The following is an 18,232-nucleotide window of genomic DNA, read 5'->3' on the forward strand; positions in this document are numbered from 1 at the left end:
TGAAGTTATATAAGGAGGAGAAGGCAACATTGAAAAATATTTTGAGTCGTGAGAGGATATCAATTACTACCGATACTTGGACTTCCATTCAAAATTTGAATTACATGGTCATCACTGCTCATTGGATTGATAATTCTTGGGAGTATCAGAAAAGAATTATCAATTTTTGCCAAGTGGTAGATCACAAAGGGGAAACCATTGGCCATGAGATCGACTTATGTCTTTTAGATTGGGGCATCTCTAAGTTGTTTACCATTACGGTAGACAATGCTTCGTCTAATGATGTTGCCATTAGATACTTGAGGCAACAATTCAAGGAGAAAGAGCGAGGCCTAATTTTGGATGGAAAGTTTTTACATATGAGGTGTTGCGCTCATATTGTGAATCTAATTGTCACTGAAGGGTTGAAGGAAAAACATGGGTCAATTGCAGCAATTAGAAATGCTGTGAGGTTCGTTAGGTCTTCTCCTGCTAGGCTAAAATTTTTTAAGGAGCGTGTCATACAGGAAAAGATTGAATGTAAAGGACTTTTGTGTTTAGATGTCCCAACAAGATGGAACTCCACATATCTAATGCTCAATTGTGCAATGAAATTTCGGAAGGCATTTGACAGGATGAAAAGAGATGCTAATTATATGAATTATTTTGATGAGGTTGACAAAAATGGAATACCAAAGGAGGGGCCCCCCACTGTTGATGATTGGGAAAATGCTTCAGTGTTTTTGAGGTTTTTGGAGACTTTTTACGAAGTAACATTAAAGTTTAGTGGGTCTACTTATGTTACTGCTAATAAGTACTTCATTGAGATCTCCAATATGCAACAAGAACTGTGTGACTTAATAGCTGACGATGATGATAATGAGTTATTGAGGACAATGGCAATTAGCATGAAACTAAAGTATGACAAGTATTGGGGAAAACTTGATAATTGCAATGAGACACTTCTAATTGCCTTGGTCCTTGACCCAAGATACAAGCTTGACTATCTCAGTCATTGCTTTAGTGCTACTTATGATGAGATGACGTGCAAAGAGATGGTGAAAAAGGTAGAGAAGACAATGCGGGCAATGTTTGATCAATATAATGAGACAGCATCAAGTCTTCATCTATCGACATCTATGACTCAGCTACAATCAACCTCTATTGTTAGTTCTTCATCCACATTTGTCATGCCTGTTAGTGGTCGACCTAGTGCCAACAAGAAGTCACGAAATTTGCATGATGAGTTTGTGGCACGAAGATTGGAAAAGGATGATGGAGTGACAAAAAATGAGGTCGATAAATATTTGGAAGAGGAACTTGAGCGACCAACTGAGAATTTTGATGTTTTGGGATGGTGGGCTAGTAGTGGGTGCAAGTACAAGATCTTGTCACTCATGGCTCGTGATGTGTTAGCTATACCAGTTACCACCGTTGCTTCTGAGGCGGCATTTTCTATAGGAGGTCGAATTTTAGATCCTTTTAGAAGCTCACTAAGCCCAAGGATGGTCGAAGCATTAATTTGTCTCAATAACTGGTGGAGCGGATCACATCAACCCATCATAACTCGAGAATATATGGAAGAAGAAGAAGCGCTTCAAACATCAGAGTATCTTGAGTCAGGTAGTTTAATACATTTTAATATTTATTTTAAGTGTGTGAATGTTTTTTTATAATCTAATATTTATCTTTTATATTAAAAACATTTGTAGAGATGACCAATGATCCTACAAGTGCTGGGCCTGGGCCAGCTTCATCCTCCGTCAATTTTCAGTCTTCAGCCTCATCTGCATCTGCTGCACAACAATCTACAAATTAAAAGAATTGCAATTGCTTGTAAGAATTTATTCATGCCTACCTGTCTTTATGTTATTTATTATCCTTGATTTCTTTTCTTTACTAATTTTTCTTATTTGAATTTTGAAAGGAATGAAGGAAAGGAAAGAAGGAAAGGGCATGGACTTTTGCTGGTCATGTATTTTGAACTTTTATAGACTTAATTTAATGTTTATGGTTGTAGACGACTTATGGACTTTATTTTGGTTTTGTGGTTAACTAGTTATGTACTTAAAGTTTATGGATTTTATCGTTGTTTATTTATGGTTGCAGTTTTTTCTTAATATCTTAATATTATCACTCTCTTTTTAAAAGTAGAAAATAGTCAATTATTGAACTACTTTGCTCTAATGTGTTTCCTTGTAGAAATCTTGGTGGCTTAACATGTATTTATAGATGGCCATTCAAGGCGTTCCTAGTGAGCTCCTCTTTGATTGGTCTTTGGTTATTTTATCTTTCGTTTCTATGTTTTTATTTTCCTGAAAAAGATAGGAGGGGGTTTATTGATTTGATGTTTACGTTAGCTATCTTAAGATGTTACTTATATATAGGATATGATATATTCATATCAAACAGATAGTATGTTTTTTTATGTGGTTCATCAACTAGTTATGTGTATATATATGTACATGTATATTCGTGTAAATTATTTTCAACAACTGCTGGTGGCGGGTCGATATTTACTCATGATCCCTTTGTTTTTTACTGAGAAATATCAAAACGTGCTTAGTTTCTTTAGAGATAATTAATTTTGTACTTATTAATTAGCATTATTCTTTCAATGCTGAATACTATTCTTTTTTCTCATTAATTTTCTTAGAACCAATAGGTTTTTGTTCTTTTATTTTATAAAATTAAATTATATAATTTTATCTTAATTTTTCAATTAAATATTTTAATAAGTTTATTCAATTTATTTTTTACAATAGATTTAATAATTTTAACACAAAGTAGAAAAAAACTCTATTAATTATAGAAAAAAATGTTCAATAGAAAAATATTGTTAAGAGATCATGATCATATCTCAACAATCTGTTTTTATAATTTTTTATATATAAAAAAAGACATAAAAATGTTTTAAATTATAGTTTTTCTCTAAAAAAAAAGAATAATGTTGATTTATATATATGTAACTAAGATAATGAAAAAGAAAAATAAATATGGTAGGAAAAAAAGACAAAACAAAAAATAAAAAGAAACATTTTTAGAAACAAAAACAATATGTCCAAATAATATAATTAGTTGTTAGGCATTTTTCAAAAACCATAATTATGTTTTCTTAGTTACCAACTTAGTTAAATTCATCAAACAGTATTAATATAAGATAAGATAATATTCGCACATAGTACTACTACTGAAACTGCCAAGAAATGATATTTTTCAAAGAAAAAAAATGGTATTTTTGAAAAAAAAATGGCAATTTTGAAAAAAAAAATGGCATTTTTGTAAATCTGGGATTTTCGGCCCAAAATCAGAAATGGCCCATCAAACCCGAAATTACACCCGAACCCGAACCCGACTGAACCCGACCCGACTGAACCCGAACCCGAAAAAATCCAAAATTTTCGGATCGGTTTCGGTACCATTTTTCGTAACCCGAAACCCGCAAAACCCGAACCCGATGAACCCGAAACCCGAAAATCCGACCCGTGTGCACCCCTAGGCGCAGGGGTGTCGCGCGGAGAAGGGGCGTCGCGCGATTAAGTGCTTCAAGGCGCAGGGGTGTCGCGCGCGGAGCAGGGGCGTGGCGCGGTCAGCGCGCACGGAGCAGGGGCGTCGCGCGGGGGGCTCTTGGCACTTGTTTTGGGTCTCCTATGAGTATGAGATTGTTAGCATCCACAGTGACCTTTATCCCTGTTTTCCAACCAGGGATTAGAGATTTTTTATTTGGTGGATTTTTGGCATCCACACTGGTGATGGTAGTTTTTTTATGGGCGATGATCGCTGTCTCCCATTGTCAGACCTAGATGGCCCATAATTCACTTGGACAGGCTCCAGGTTGTTTCTTGCAGTATCAGGATTCAGGTTCCGAGCCACTGGAGGGGCACGATTATTACTAGTTCCTGTTGATAATTCTGCAGTTGGGTTGGCAGTGGCCTCAGCCCTTGTACTCCTTCGTGGCCTTAGTTGATTCGACTGCGATACTTGTTTCGCCCTCTTGGCGGCCGTGCTCCCATGGGGGCGTCCTCTAGGCCTCCGGGGAGGTGCCTGGGCGTTAGCTGCCTGTCTGGCTAATTCTTCATTGTGTTTTGTCGCCTCTGCCAATTGTTTGAGTAATTTAAAAATTTCTAGTTCCACAATAGGAACATATCTTTCAGGGTTGTAGTATAAATCCTCATCAGGCCTGGGAGCAGGTGGCCCTCGAGAATTAGATGATTCACTCCTCTCCTTAGGGTTCGGGTCCACCATAGGCTGCTCTCCAAGTCGTCGAGGATATTCCTCAGTACGAGGAGTCTGCTCCTCGGGTATCTGGGGCAATGGTCGCCCACCAGTGCTGGTGTTGTTTGCAGCGGCCATTGATGATTCAGGAGGTTTTCTGATTAAATAGGCTCACGTCTTGTTTAATGGCTCCCAATGAAAGCACCAAACCATTGACACCGTTTTTTGTCAACTTAGAAATGAAGAGCAATCAAACAAAATACCAAAGGAGACAAATAATAAAAGACACGATTTTTACGTGGTTCAGTAGTTAAAATCTGCTTAGTCCACGAGTCGGTGTTATTCAATTTTTGGAATTCTCTCAAAGCTTTTCTGGAGGCAATTTTACAGAGTCTTCCCTATAAAAATTTCTCAGTCCCCTTCTAGTGAATAACACCAGTCTATTCATAGTATGGTTTACAGAATATCTCCCTTCACATTTCGGGGGAGTTATTATTCAAATCGCAAATTAAATATAATATAATGCATATAATTACACAATAAGTGCATAAATCCCACGATATTCAAGATTTATTAACAGATTACAACCAATCCCTTATATATAGGGATATTCAAACAGTAACTATGTTCACATGTGTCTATTGACGTTGAATGAATGCCTCCGAGATCGGTTATCCACCACGAGCTCAGAAACTTGGTTTACCTCGGTCTTAGCAAGAGACTTTATCGAGATCATCCCTCCCCGAGCTCATAATGCCTTAGCTCGAGTTGTCTTGTCTGATGGTAGAAATTGAACCAGTAGATTTATACAAGTGTTGACTCCCCTTTCATTATAACTTCGAGCTCGACTTGTAGCCTCGGAACCCCTTTGAGATCGCATAACTCCGAGCTCACCAATTCCGACGTCACTGTTTTAATACTAAGCGAGACCGTCCTTAAATTTCTCATTACAACTGACTATATGATGAATATGCTTATTCTGAGTTTGTATTTCACGAGCCTGACTTTCGAGATCAAAATTTATATTCTCGAAATTTGGGTGTAACACCTTTATTATGCTTATGACTAGGGTCTGGAAGGGGATTGTGCTCGAGGGTCATTTCTATTTATCAATTGCTTGGACCAGACATAAGAAAACTATACCCTGGGTTATGATTATGGCTCAGGCCCTTGTGAATGAGCATGATTGTGATTATGCCTGTGATTGTTTGATTAAGCATGCTTGAATGCTCTGTATCTGGAGAATTGTTAAATAATTTATGCATGTCTGTATTATCTGACTGAAAGGCTTGACTTATAAGTCAAGGGTGGCAATAGCGCTGAGCGTAGGCTAAAAGGTTTGACTTATAAGTCAAGGGCAGCAATACCACACTGAGCGCAGGGCGAAAGGCTTGACTTATAAGTCAAGGGCAGCAATAGTGTGCTGAGCACAAGCTGATATGGTTAGGCCTATCCAGGAGCATGGTATACGCTTGACAGACTTTATGGTCACCTGGAAAATAAAGCGCCAGTTACGCTTGGCCAGCCCTAAGACTGGTTATATAGAGAATAGTGCAACAGGCCCTAGGGTTACTCTACAGTCACTTATCTAGAGCAACGGTCCCCGGTGTGACTCTATAGTAATTTATCTGGATTGAATGCATGCATGAGTAGCGTTATTACTGCTAGGCATGCTATGTATGATTTTGTAATATGTTATTAACTGCTTATGATCCTGTTGAAGTTTTCCTACTGAACCTTGGCTCACGGGTGCTATGTGGTGCATGTAAGGGAAAAAGGATGCTGGACCATTCATGCGTTCGAGAGCATCAGTGGCGACGTGTACATATGCAGCCTGCTTGACTGCCACGGCCGAGGATTCAAGGAGAAACTAGGGGTAAACCCTAATTTTGTCGCTTAGGCCGGCGTGTTTTGTATTAATCTTTTGAGTTGTAAATAACTTTGTTTATCCAAAAAACAGCTGTTGATGACGTGGCAAGAATTTTTGACATGTGGCCGACATGTGGTAGAGATACTGCTTGCCTATCGACCAGAGATATTTCAATATGCGAAGTTCAAGTTTTATGTACGACCAGCCTGGTCGTATACTCCGATTATTTATGAGTAAATCTGTACAGTTATAATGATATCCGAGAATATCCTCATTATAACCTGAAGATCCATTTATTAAGGGAAGATATGACTAATTGCTCATGTAACCCTCCTTGAGCCTATAAATATACAAGAAATAGCTCAAGGGAGGATCTTTTGGATCTTTTTCCGAATTAAATTTACTATTATCCATCGTTTGTACTGTTTTCTCCTTCTAAGGTCTGTGAAACTCAGGAACCCTAGTTCTTTGATCACACCTTTGAAGCTCAATATTAATAATGGTATCAAGTGGACGTAGGTCATTACTAACCACTGGGGCCGAACCACTATAATTCTTTGTGTTCTTTACTTTCCATTAGATTGTTTTCTCAAGCTTTGTACTATTTTTCTGTTGTTTTCTTGACTCCGTGTCGTTGACCAAAACGAGGGTCAACATTCTGGTGCTTTCATTGAGAGCTTGACAAAAGATCTAATGGCGAAAACTACCAAGAAGACTGGACAGGCTGCTGCTGCACCATCCTAGCCTCCTCCCCCAAATGTGGTTGAAGACGAACCTCATTTGGAGTTTGATGAGGAAGAGTTAGATTCTGAGACCCTGAAGAAAACACAGGGGGTGTTGCAAGATGAGTTGGCCAATCTAAGGGCCAATCATGAGAGTGTTGCCGAGATAATGGCGTCGCAACAAAGGGAGATAGAGCGCCAGCGCCAGGAGCTGAGCGAGCGGCAGGCAGAGATGGATTGTCGGCAAAGGGATGCCATGGCAACCCTTGAAGCAGCCATCCAGCTGGCTAGGAATCAGGCTGCACTAGCCTCCCAGCCAGATCAGCCACCAAATGGGCCACCTCAAAGGGGCCCCAATCCTAGTCCTCCGCTCCAGCCAATAAGCCCTCAGAGGCCAGAGCAGCCACCTATGCCTCAAGATGATGTCCCACCTAGGGACCCTGAGACACAACTTCCGTCTCAGGCTGGTTGAGGTAATCCCCCGCGCCCGAGGCAGAATAGTGCCGGGCAACAGCCCCACAACTCTAGACGCCTAGGGGGGAAGAGCCGCATCCACCGACCAGGGGACAGCGTCCTTCTGCTAATAGGAGGAACTCAGAGAGAGGCTCTGCGGTCAGGCCCCCCCCCCCCCCCCCTTAACGACATGACAATGCACGGGGACCCACCAAACAGCGCAGGCCTCCCCCTAATGCTCGGGAAATGCCAGCCCAAAAAGGCAAAAGAGGGAATAGTCGGTCGCACCATAGCTAGCCACGGTTCAGAGATGGCCACGGCTACAATGAAGCCGACTCAGAAAGAGGAAATGCTGGTCGGAGGAACGAAGACAGGGGTGGAGGCAGGAGCCCCCCACCTAGAGAAGACCGACCAGCAAGTCATAACGCTGGGGGAAGCCCAGGAAAAATAACGTCTTTAGTTGGCTCATAGCCAGCGAGCAACGACGAAGAGACAATGATTTGAGGGATGTACTCAACGACCTCCGAGAAAGGCACGATGAGTACATTCCCCCACCAGAGGCCCTAGCAATCCCAGAAGCTGTTCAGGCTCAAATCGATGCCCTGAACTAGGTTGTACAGTAGCTGGTTGGGGGGCGAACATCACACATTGAGTACGATTGGAGGAGAGGCACCCCTTTCGTACAGAGGATTGCTGTGGCAGAAACCCCCAGTAAGTTCAAGATGCCAACTCTGCCAAATTTCGACGGGTATGGAGACCCAGTATCTCATGTCAACAAGTTGAGATACAAATGGACATTTAGAAAGTCTTTGAACATGCTCGCTGCAGAATCTTCCCAGCAACACTTTCTGATGCTACCCAAGAGTGGTTCTTTAAGTTCCCTCCTGCAAGTATAGTATCCTGGGAGATGTTCGTGAAGGAGTTTTACGGACAGTTCTATGCAGGTCATGTGCACCCCACTGAGGCGAACCAACTGGTCGAGATACGCCAGAAAGAGGGAGAGCCCCTGAAGGAATACGTTCAGTGCTTCGTGCGAGCCGCAGCTGGAGCCAAGACTGTGGGCGATGAAGGCAAGATGATGACCCTAACTACTGGGGTTAGGCGCCATTCTTCCCTCTGGAGTAGCCTTAGAAAGCATGGGGTTAAAAGTACCCAGGAGTTTTTAGATCAAGCTGATCGGTACATCAAGCTCGAGGACGCGATCGTCAATGAAGGGAAATCGCCATCAAAAGACAAGGGGCCCAAGGAAGAACCCGCCAAAGCTGCCAACGGGTCAAAGCCTAATGGCAATGACAAAGGCAACAGGAATGGCAATGGTAAGAATGGTGGAAAGCGGGCGAGCAACGAACCCTCGACCTCCGAGAGTAAACGCCCCAAAGGTAATTGGTATGAACCGAGATTCACCAATTACACTGCCCTTGTTGAAAGCCGAGCCAAGGTCTACCAGGCGACCAGCTCGAGCATGCCCTACAAACGACCCGCACCAATTAGGAAAGATATCTCCAAGAGAGATTCAACAAAGTTCTGTCGTTTTCATAACGACTACGGGCATGACACTAATGAGTGTAACCAGCTGAAGGACGAAATTGAGTTCCTAATAATACAGGGACATTTAAGAAGATATGTACGAGCCGCGGGGGGTTCTCAGCGAGAGAATGAAGGTGGCAACAAGTCGGCGCCAGCACGCCAACGCTCGCCACCTTTACAGCCAGCTCTCATGGCAGGTACCTTACTCACCATCTGTGGAGGCCCACATCTTGCAAGAGATTATGGGAAAGCAAGGGAACGATATGCTCGAACCCTACGCCACGACTAGGACATCGAGATGATGAGTGTCAAGGATCGAGCACCAAAAAAGGCTCGAACAGAGGAGGAACTGATCACCTTCTCTGACGACGACGCCTAGCACGTGCAATTCCCACACTCCGATCTGCTGGTCGTGGACGTGTAAAACACGAACATGATGGTGAAAAGGGTGTTGGTCGATATAAGAACTTTGGTCAACATCCTATATAAGTCCTCGCTGGAAAGGATGAAGTTGTTCGTGAAGGACCTAGAGCCGTGCAACCAAACCATTTATGGTTTTTCCGGAGAAGGGCTCACCTTGGTAAGATCGATTAGACTCCCAGTCACAGCAGGCAGTGCACCTGCTAACAGGACATTACTCACTACTTTTATACTAGTTGATTGTTCTTCAGCATACAACGCTGTGATAGGGAGACCAATTCTAGTCGACCTGCGAGCCGTCACCTCTATATGGCACCTTGCTATGAAATTCCCAACGGATGCAGGGGTAGGATGCGTGTTGGGAAATCAGAGGGAAGCGAGGGAGTGCTACAATGCCCCGATCACCAAGGCAAAGAAGGGTGTATCGAGAGATGCCACCGGAAGGAGTTGCAAATGGCAACTGATGTTCAACCCCGCTCATGTGATAATCTCACCAAATAGGGCTTCGCCCAAAGTGAGGATAGAGACTTAGATCCTCACTTTGGGGATTTCGAAGAAGAAGTGGGGCCCATAGAGGACCTTGAAGAGGTCCAACTCGATGAAGAAAATCTGACCAGAGTTGTGAAAGTCAGTAAAAACTTAGAGACAACAATGAAACAAGAACTGGTGGAGTTCTTAAGAAGGAACCAGGACGTCTTTGCCTGGTTGCATAAAGACATGGTCGGAATAGATCCTGCAGTCATCAGCCATGTCCTGAACATCGACAAAGGCTTTCCACCACTGCAACAAAAAAGAAGGCTGCTCGACAAAGATAGATCAAAGGCCTTGAAGGGGGAAGTCGAGAAGCTGAAGGAGAATGGGTTCATCAGGGTGGCGTTTTATCCATCGTGGGTCTCTAATCCCATACTCATGCCCAAGCCGAATGGCAAGTGGCATACGTGCGTGGATTTTACAGACCTAAATAAAGCCTGCCCCAAAGACTGTTTCCCACTCCCGAGGATCGACCAGCTGGTCGATGCCACTGTAGGGCATGAGATCCTCTCATTCATGGATGCATACTCTGGTATAATCAAATCAGTATGCATCCCTCTGATGAGGATCACACTATTTTTTGAATTGATACGAGGCTCTACTGCAGGGCATGAGATCCTCTCATTCATGGATGCATACTCCGGGTATAATCAAATCAGTATGCATCCCCCAAATGAGGATCACACTAGCTTTTGGATTGATACCAGGCTTTACTGTTACAAAGTAATGCCCTTCGGTTTGAAAAACGCTGGTGCGACTTACCAGAGGCTCATCAACCACATGTTTAAGGAGCTGACCGGCAGAAACATGGAGGTTTACTTCAACGACATGTTGGTTAAGCTGAAGAAAGAAGAAGGGCATGTAAGGGATTTGCAGGAATGTTTCAACGTCCTGAATAAATATATGATGAAGTTAAATCCCCTTAAATGCTCCTTTAGAGTAGGATCAGGGAAGTTCTTGGGATTTATAGTTAACTCAAGAGGAATTGAAGATAATCTTGAGAAAATAAAAGCCCTGGTCGAGATGAAGTCGCCAATAAAGATTAAGGATGTCCAAAGCCTGACCGGGAGGATTGCTGCTCTCAGTAGATTCATTTCGATATCGATAGACATGTGCGTCCCATTTTTCAATCTACTCAGAGGCAATAAGAAATTTGAATGGACAGATGAGTGCGAACATGCCTTTCGAGCACTAAAAACGCATATGGCGCAACCACCCATCCTGTCAAAGCCAGTCAATAAAGAGACTTTGTTCATCTACCTGGTAATCACGGACTACGCTGCTAGTGCTGTTCTAGTAAGAGAAGAAGAATGTGTGCAGAAGGCTGTCTATTATGTAAGCAAAAGGCTGATCGAAGCAGAGTTGAGATATCCCCCCATCGAAAGGTTAGCCTATTGTTTAATTTTGGCCTCAAGAAAGCTGCGGCCTTACTTCCAAGCTCATCCAATTACGGTCTTAACCGACCAGCCTCTTCGACAAGTCCTGCAAAACCCAGAGGCTGCAGGAAGATTACTAAAGTGGGCAGTCGAACTAGGCAGTTCGACATATCTTACTTGCCGCGAGCAGTGATAAAAGGACAAGCCTTGGCTGATTTCATCGCCGAATTCACAGAGCTTGCGAGTGACGAGCAGACTGAAAAGCCCAACGAGCCTAAGTGTCAAATCCAAGCACCCTTGTGGAAACTATTTACAGATGGTTCATCCAACGAATCCCACGCAGGAGCAGGAGTGATATTGATAACGCCCGAAGGACATCGATTTCACTGTGCAATTAGATTTGACTTCACTGCTTCTAACAATGAAGCCGAATATGAACCATTACTCGCTGGATTACGGTTAGCCAGGGATATGAACATAAAAGTGCTTAACATCTATAGCGATTCACAACTGGTGGTGAATCAAGTCTTGGGAGAGTACCAGGCGTGAGGTTTGAAGATGGTCGCCTATCTGAACAAAGAAAAGGATCTGTTAGCCCAGTTCGACAGATACACTCTCCAGCAAGTACCTCGCAATCAGAATTCCAACGCGGACGCTTTGGCAAAGTTGGCAAGTGCAAAAGATGCTGATACTCTAAACATAGTGCCAGTCGAGCGACTAACAGTACCAAGCATCCAAGCAGCAGAAACCACTATGGACATCCAGATGGCAGATACATGGATGACACCATATGTAGAGTATCTGTCAAGCAGCGTACTACCAGTGGATAAGAACAAAGCCAGGACCCTTCAGCGTCAAGTTTCTTGGTATTTCCTGGTCGATGGGATCCTGTACCGAAGGGGATATGCCATGCCACTCCTCAGATGTATTACAAAGGAGAAGCCAAAGAGTTGATGATAGAGGTGCACGAAGGTTTTTTGCGGGGACCACGCTGGGGGGCAAAGTCTGTCAAAAAAGATCCTAAGGTAGGGCTATTTCTGGCCAACCATGAATGAAGACTCAATGGAGTTCGTGCGGAGATGTGACAAGTGTCAGAGATTTTCTAAAATCCCACGAGCAGCTCCCAACGAGTTAAAGCAGATGCAGAGTCCATGGCCCTTCGCGGTTTGGGGAATAGATCTAATCGGATCTTTGCCTACAGGAAAAGGTGGAGTAAAGTATGCAGTGGTTGTCGTCGACTACTTCACCAAATGTGTAACGCCCTGGCTACCCCAGAACAGTTACGGTGAACGATGGACCGGAAATTTGACTCATTGCCTGAGTCCTTTGGTAAAAAACGTGCTCTAGGTGTAATTAACGGGTTAAGGCATAAAACCAATGAAAAGGAAATGGAGATTTTATTACAAACTGCTCTGCAGAGCTAAACAAAACATTTACAAGTGGTTACCAGTACAAAAATGGTCATTACACTTTCAAATTTACAATCCCGCCGACCTAAGCGGCAAAAATAGGGTAAACTCCCTAGTTCCTCTGAGAACACCTTGACCGTGGCAGTCAAGCGGCTGCATATGTACACACCATCACATCAGCTCTCCACTCAAGGCTAGGTGAGCTTCTCTTTCCCTTTACCTGCACCATATAGCACCCATGAGCCAAGGCCCAGCAAGAAAACATAACACTTTACATAAACATTATCAAATGATTATCGTTATAATCACACTGAGCATAAAGCTTTCAAACCAATGGGTAAACACCACATGAGGTTCCGATAAACCACACTGAGTGACTGCCATGCAAGTCACTAAATCAAATGCGAGAGTGGCTGCTGAGTAAGCCACTAGCCTCCAAGCGCTTATTTCACTCATCGACCCTCGGGGTCGGTCAGGCATTAATGCTCCTTGAGTCATTCAATGCTAATAATCGATTAGATCCAATCTTACTGACTTGCGTGACACACGCCCAAGCCATCCTGACTAATAAGTCAGCTCATCGTGACCAATGCCCAATACCACTGCCGAACCTGACTAATAAGTCACAGCTTCACAGTGATACTAGCACTCTTGTCAAACCTGACTAATAAGTCAGTGCCATGCACAAATGAGCAACATATGATAAGCATTCCATATACAATCCATGTCCATACTCTCACATTTAACATGCCTCAGGAATATCCATGCATGTCACACTTGGGGTGCAGTTTTCTTACCTCTGGTCCGAGCTAGAACAGATAAAAGAATGACCCTGAGAACGATCGACCTTTTGGTCCTTTAGCGGTTACCTGGTCATAACCAAATCATGGGATTCCATCAATAAAATGAATAATAAAAGGTTCCCAAACCAAAACCTAACCTCCGGGACCTCAAACACTACTCAACTGGGTAGTAGGTTCAATCCCGAGGCCTTAGGCTTGCATCCCCGAGCCAAAACACTCTCTTTGGCCAAAAAATGCCTTAAGGGTCGCGGCCCTCCTTGGCCATGCCGCGGCCCGCCCCTCAAACAGAGGCGGCTAAACCCAGCAGCTCCCAAGGGCCGCGGCACACCCTGGCCATGCCGCGGCGCAACGCCCATTTCAGCCAAAACCCCTGTTTTTCTTCCTTTGCGTTTTCCCTTGAAACCAACCTTCAAACCCAACTTAAACACCACCCAAACCTCTCTCAAACACCCATTAACACCCCTAAACAACACTCAAAACTCTCTCTCATCATAACCCAAGTAAAACACCTCAAGAACTCCCTATAATTCCAATTTTCCACACCTAACTCAAGAGCTGAAAACCATGAATGAAAACAGAGCAAAACCAGTAAAAATAAAGATCAAAGCTTACCTCAAACTTAGTATTGAACCCTCTCCAATGGCTGAACCAAAACCACAACCTTAGCCCCTTGATTTCCTAGCTTAGCTCCACACTTAAGCTCAAAATTCCAAAGAAGAAGAAGAGAGAAATGAACCTACGGGAAGGAGAAGAAGCAAAACTCTGTTTTCCCAGCCATCCATACATCATATATATATCCTAAACACAAATGACCATTATACCCCTAGGTATAATAAAGCTCCTAAAGTCAACTCAAGGGCATTTTTGACATTTTCCACCTACACCGTTAATGATAATTAACGCTTCCCAATTCCCGCTAATCTCAATATTCTCAAACACCAATATTTCACATCCCGTTACCCTTTAATACTCGGTAACACTCTAATCATTAAAACACCCCGAGACTCACCCCGAGCCCCGAGCTTAAGCCTGTTATGACCAAACCGACATTTAACATTTCCTTGATCGTCTCATGCCAAATGGCTCGAACAAACCCACATCATAATGTGGTCTCAAATTATATCACCAACATGTGAATAAATAATCAATTTACCCTCAACGGGCCAAATTACCATCACACCCCTGTATAAAGAAATATGGACTCACATGCATGCATTTCACGTCATATCATAATATAATCAATACATACATGCATTTTATCATTTAATAACATAATTAAACAAGTATGGCCCTCCTGGCCTACTGTTCACGCCGTTAAAATACATCGGAGGATTCGGGGCATTACAAAATGGGCCGAGGCTGAGCCACTCACCACCATAACGACCAAGAGAGTGCTTGACTTCATAGTCAAGAACATCATTTGTCGCTATGGATTACCAAGGAAGATAGTCTCGGATAACGGCACCCAGTTTGACAGTGATCTATTCACGGACTTCTGCAAACGACATGATATTATCAAAAGCTTTTCTTCAGTCGCTCATCCCCAAGCGAATGGGAAAGTCGAAGCAGTTAACAAATCACTGAAGGATACCCTAAAGAAAAGACTTGAAGAAGCTAAGGGAGCATGGCCAGAGCAGTTGCTTGAAGTTCTTTGGTCGTACAGAACTTCCCACCGAACAACAACAGGTCATACCCCATTTTCCTTGGCGTACGGGTATGAAGCTATGTTGCCTGTCGAGTTAGATCCACCCTCGCACCGCAGATTGACATACGACCAAGAATCTAACAGCCAGCTATTGATGGAATCCCTGGACTCAATTGATGAGAAGCGTGAACAAGCTCAGCTCCGAGTAGCTGCGTACCAGTAAAAGGTCGCCCGGTATTTCAACTCTAAAGTGCGAGAAAGGAAATTCAGTGTTGGAGACCTCGTACTCCGAAGAGTTTTTCTAAACACCCGCGACCAAGCTGCTAGAGTACTCAGGACTAATTAGGAAGGGCCATACCAGATTGATGAGGTCCTTCACCCAAGCACTTATAAACTTGCACATTTAAACGGAGATCTCTTTCCTCGCTATTGGAATGGAGAACACCTGCGTAAGTATTACCAATGAACAATTCTTCTTAAATAATTGGCTTGTATAAAATTTACTTTTTACAAGTTTTGAAAAAGTGTAAGATCTTATTGATCACTCGTACAGACATGTTTAGTCCATTTATTATGAGAAATAAAAGGGACTGTGCTCAGCCAGTCATTTCTTGCCAACTATTGTATTCATTACAAGTATTTGCTCATTACGTGTGTTGTTTTGCTGTATTATAATGCTAATCATATTGCTATGAGCAGTAATGTTCAAGCAGGTTTTGGTCAAGGCAAGTGACCAAGGACCTAAAGCTCCTCGATCACTTAGGGGGCATATAAGGTACAAGTAAGCAAAGCATATCGTTAAAAGGTATGTAAACACATGAGCAAAATAAGTGAAAGCATGCTAGGGAACTTAGAGTATTTTTCAAAATGTTGTTATTTTGTTAAATCAAACCAAAGTGCTATGCTAAGTTCGGTCATGCGAACAGATGTTATAATAATATGCAAATATATTATAATGTCAAAACGAATCCTTTTACACCGCGAGTAGTCGCTGCTCGGATGTAATTGTTCAAATAAAAGTAAAAGCTGCCCATGCAGCAACAAAAAATATATTGTCTTTACATCATGACCCGTAGGTCGTGTAGTTAAAAAGATAAAATATAAATAGAAAAAGCTTAAGCAGTCGGAGGATCCTGAGGAGGACCTTGATCGACAACACCTGCAGCCTCGTTTTCTGCCCCATCCATCCCAGCGGCCAGCGAGATTTTAGGGGAAGCAGGAACCCTTGACCTTTCTTCCTCAGCTAGCTGAGTACCGCAGCGAGCAAGCTCGGCGTCTCTCGCATTCTCGGGAAGGTAGTCGAAGTTGGCACCCTGGTTATGCTTCCAGAAATCATAGAAGCATCGAAGAGTGGCACTCTTGTACCTTTCCAAGTTGCTGGCATTGGCTTTCTCGAGCTCCTCGATCCGGCCCTCCAGGGTAGTATTCTCCTGCCTGCTCGTAACCAAGTCCACCTTGAGTTGTTGGGCCGCGCGGAAATTAAAGCGGTTGGACTCCTTAAATTGGTCCCTCTGCTCACGAGCTTTGTCCAGAGACCTCTGCTTCTTCTCCAACTCAGCCACTTTAGCCTTTTCATCAAGTACCACTGCCAGCTGTTCAACATATTTTGCCTCGACAACTTTAAGTTCGTCCTGGTGTCGTTGCTCCAAAGTTCTGGCCTGCTCAGTGACAGCATCCAAGCGGATACGGCCGACAGTGAGGGTTAGCATGGCTTACACTGGTGAACTCGTTCAGGGCGCAGTTCAGGATCAGGTCAACATCCATCGCCTCTGTCGCAGCCATTGCCTCTCGGCAGCAGTCGTGCTTCACAATCTTAGCGATCCTCTCCTTGAAAAATTTAAAGGCGTGACCAGTTTTGTCGCCCCCAGTTGAAGCAGGATCGGCCTGCTGAGTTTGGTCGGTCGGGGCCGCGGGAGGTGGAGTCCATCTGGCTGGAGCAGGAGGAATCTGCTGCTCACGAGGAGAGGATGGAGTTGTGATGGTGGAGGGCCTATCCTCCGGAGGGCTTGCATTGCGAGGCTTTTTTGCCTGAGGCACTTTGCTGCTTTCCCCGTGGTACCTCTTGCTTGTCTTCTTTTTGCTCGAGGGAGCAGCGGCAACCTTGGGAGTGTTGTAGATATCGAACACATTTACGGAGTCGATGTCTGAAAAAGAAGCAAAATATCGAATAGTGAGATAGCATGAATGACCAAGTATATTACATCAGAAAAGGAAGTAAAGAAAGATTGCAAAGTCAAATACCCGAGCTATTATTACTGGTCGATATCCTATAGACTCTACTAGTCTTATACTCACTCTCTGACACGAAGAAGTCTAGACCTAAATTTGGAGCATATTTAAAATTGCCGTCCCCATCGAATAGGTGACATGGAATTGGAAAGTTGTCTAAAAACGAAATAACTGTACCATTATCATCCGAGGACTCGTCTGAGTGTTCGACAGGCTCGGTGTCCTTCTTCTTTCCCTTCCCAAGGGGGACGGAGGGCCTCTCTGCTGGAGGAGTGCCAACAGGTTCCCTGATCGTGACCCCAGTCAGTCTCCTTCGTGGAGGCGACGCTGGAGGTTGCTGCTCGGGTTCCTCCTCAGCTGTGGCACTCCCTGCAGTTGACTCCCTCATGTCCTGATGAGGGGCCAAGAGGCCAACCAACCTAAGGTTAGCCTCTGTAACCAGATGCTTGACGCTCTTTTCCACGTTAGTCATGCTGGCTAGGAGCGTCAATCTCAACTCCATGTCCGGAGTTGGGTCTGGTCGCAGCCAAGGGCCTGGAAGACATTAACAGTTCAAGAAAATGTGGAGGAGAACACTAAGTGAAGAAGTAACAGCCAATAATACGAAAGTTTTACCTTCTTGAGCGAAGGCTAGGTTGTCCGCGATCATGTTAGTTGTGAGGAAGTACTCCTGGTAGTACCTCCCCACATTTGATATGTGGGTGGTGTCAGTCAGGAAGGTGCGCCCGGTTTCCTGATGACAGAAGTGAAAAAACCATGTGCCTTCTTGGTTGGGGTTAGACTTGAGGTCAAACAGGTAGTTGACCTCATGAGCCGTTGGCACGGGCCATTTCTTGTGGCTGTACAGGATGTAGAGCGCAGCAAGCATCCTATATCCATTTGGGGTTATTTGAAAAGGGGCAACTCCGAAATAGTTGGCCACCCCTTGGAAAAATGGGTGAAGAGGCAAGGTAGCCACTGCCTCGATGTGAAACCTCGACCAGGCGCTGAAGGCGCCTGCGGGAAGGTTCGCCCTTTGGTCTTGGTTAGGTCTGACTAAGGTCACCCCTGTGA

General features: G+C 43.8%; 1 long non-coding RNA gene across 1 annotated transcript; it reads left to right on the plus strand.

Annotated features, from left to right (window-relative positions):
• The first annotated feature begins 1,270 nt into the window (after positions 1-1,270).
• Positions 1,271-2,058, plus strand: LOC133793829 (uncharacterized). Its single transcript, XR_009874973.1, has 3 exons — positions 1,271-1,602; positions 1,692-1,815; positions 1,907-2,058. It is a non-coding gene; the product is annotated as an uncharacterized LOC133793829 (long non-coding RNA).
• Positions 2,059-18,232: the final 16,174 nt, after the last annotated feature.

Source organism: Humulus lupulus, chromosome 8 (genome assembly GCF_963169125.1).
Source record: "Humulus lupulus chromosome 8, drHumLupu1.1, whole genome shotgun sequence".
Classification (NCBI taxonomy): Eukaryota; Viridiplantae; Streptophyta; class Magnoliopsida; order Rosales; family Cannabaceae; genus Humulus; species Humulus lupulus.